The sequence below is a fragment of the Poecile atricapillus genome, chromosome 13 (genome assembly GCF_030490865.1).
Source record: "Poecile atricapillus isolate bPoeAtr1 chromosome 13, bPoeAtr1.hap1, whole genome shotgun sequence".
NCBI lineage: Eukaryota > Metazoa > Chordata > Aves > Passeriformes > Paridae > Poecile > Poecile atricapillus.
The window spans coordinates 8,321,113-8,323,882 of NC_081261.1; positions in this window are offsets into that span (position 1 = coordinate 8,321,113).

Consider the following 2,770-nt stretch of genomic DNA (forward strand, 5'->3'; position numbering starts at 1 on the left):
AGGACTGGCCCAGGCACTGCTCCATAGGTGCAACCCTCCCATGGATGTAACCCTGCTCTCTCTGCCCCACAGAACTGAGCAGAGCAAGTTCTTTCTGTAGCTCCTTTCCCTGGGAAATGCAGCCTTTTTCTCTGTACAGGTGTCCCTAACTGGACTGCAGGGAGGGTTTGTGGCTGTTTGCTGGGTTCAGCTGGCAATGGGAGCTGTGGTCTGGTGGGTGCTGGCAGAGGCACAGCTGCTGCTCTGGGGGCTGCTCGTTCTGGGCTGCTCCAGGAGCTGGGGGAGCTCATTTGCAGGGCTGCTGGATTAAACCACATTTACATGAACACCCGTGGAGAGAAAACATGGAGCTGGCACAAACGCTGTCCATATGAACTATTGTAAACAAACATTTGCCAAGCCACCACAGAGACCTTTTTATTGCTTTGGTATTGGAATCCCTTTGCCAGCCTTATTTGTTAGTGGTATCTATAAAGGAAAGATGCAGTGCAAATACTCTGGGTCAGAGGTACAGCTAACTTTGCCACCCTGCTTCATCTGAGGATTTGTCCTTGTGCACTAAAGTAGAGGGGACTTGTTCCTGGCCAAAAACTATCAAAACACATTTGTAATTAGATGTAAAATGAATTTACTTACAAGACATTAGTCATCCTCACCATTTCAAGTAACTAATGTCATCGGTGAAGTTAACTCTCCTTAATTCACACACAGAGAAAAGCCAGGATAAGTAATTGTCTGTTGTTGGCATCTTAATTTTGGAGCTCAGTGCAATATATTTGGTTGCTTGTTTCATGGATCTAATCATTGCTTTGCTTGATATCCCTACCCTGGCTGGTATTCATTCTGTAGTTTCATTAAAGAGCACAGGATATCAGGATAAATCAATCAGCCTTTTCCCTTCATCATGGGACAAGTTTTCTCTTGCAGGGGAGGGAGCTCTTTGTCACTTACTAAGCTTTGGCATCCCTTAGCTCCTGTTTCATTGCATCTTGGGTTGCTGCTGAGCTGCCCTTGCATGGACTGGCTGCTCTTGGGTTTAGAAGCTGCTGGACTTTGCAGGGCTGGTTTTATGAACTTGGTAATCTTGAAAGATCTTAAAAGTCTTTTCCAACGGAAACAATTTCATTATTCTAAAGAGCTGCTGCATATGTTGTCAGAACAAGCTGTATCTGCTGCCCTGCCTCCCTAAAAACAGTGTGCTCTGGCTGTGCCCCTGGCACTTGACAAAGGGGCCGGGCAAGGCTCTGTGTGCCCGGTGCTGGAGGGAGGGAGGGAGGGAGGGAGGGAGGGAGGGAGGGAGGGAGGGAGGGAGGGAGGGAGGGAGGGAGGGAGGGAGGGAGGGAGGGAGGGAGGATGCTCAGCTCCTGCCATTGCCCAGCTCCTCACGCCATGCTGGGCTCGGGCAGGGGTGGGCACAGTGCCCACCTGGGCAGTGGCCACTGGCATCACTCAGTGCTGGCCAGGGCTTGGCAACAGCTCCAGCTTTGGACTTGATTTCCATTTTTATTACTGCTGCACTTGGGGAAAAATGAGAAAGTTAGTTATATCTGTGTTCACGTTCGCATCTCCATTGTTAGCCGTGACCCGACATGCCACGTTCTGCTGTTGCAGCACCCAAGTGAAATTGCATTTCTTAATAGGGAAACTCAGCTACAGGAGTCTGCAAGGGGCTCTGCAGAGATGTAATAACTGCTTGTTCACCTGTCAAAGTGGAAAGGAAGTTTGGTTGTTGCTTTGAGCATAATTTTTGCTGCTTCTGTGCCATGTTAGACTTGGATTCAATATTAAATAAATCAGAATTCATGAAAAAGGGTGCTTCTTTTCATGGCATTAAATGGATTTTGAATACCGCACTGAACTAACAAAAATGGCACTGAAGGCAATGGTTGCACAGACTGCAGACCTTTAAACTGCATTTGAAAAGGACTTAAATATATTCTAAAGTTGGCTTTCAAATATTTGTATATTTTCTTACCTCTTCCTGCTCCACTCTCCCTCTCCCCCAAAAAATAATGAATATGATTTCAAATATCCTGGGAAACTTTCAGCATAAATACATGTAAATTTTAAACCTGTTTAAAGGGATATTGTCAAATGTGTTTCTTTAAATAGCTTCCAACATTTTTGTTTACTTCTCTTGTACAGTTTTTAAAAGTGCAGAAATAATCCTCCTTGACCCACTGAAGCCTCTTCCCATTTATCAAACATTGATTTTTGTGTGTTTCTAATAGAGCTTGAAATTAGCAGAACCGTGCTTGTAATTAAAATACAAATGATCATAGCAGTAGCCTTTGCATATGTAGATCATATAAACATCAAGATAGTGATCTGCAGCTGTTATGTATAATTTGTATTTACACATAAAAGCAGAGGGAAAATTGTTTAATACAATGAAATGTTCTCTTAGTGAAAACCCGCCTCCCCTCTGCCTGGAGTGAGATGAGGCTGCTCCTGGGATGCTCAGACCCTGGCTGGCAGCAGTTTGGAGCTGCATCTCCTGGCCCTGGAAAGGGGCTGGTGGATGCTGGGCTCCTGGTGCTGTCACTCCATGGTGGAGTTCCTGCTGTGTGCAGAGCAGAAAACCTTTCACTTTCCAGCCAGAACATTTGTACCTGCCTTGCTGCTTCCCTGCTCTTGGCAGCACGAGAGACTCTGCCCTGGCCAGGCACGGTAAGTTCTGCTGGTTTCTAAGGCAACCATCACCAGCACATCCATCTGGACACATTTCAGGACGCAGAGGGAAATCAAACCCACCCCCAAACCCCTCCTG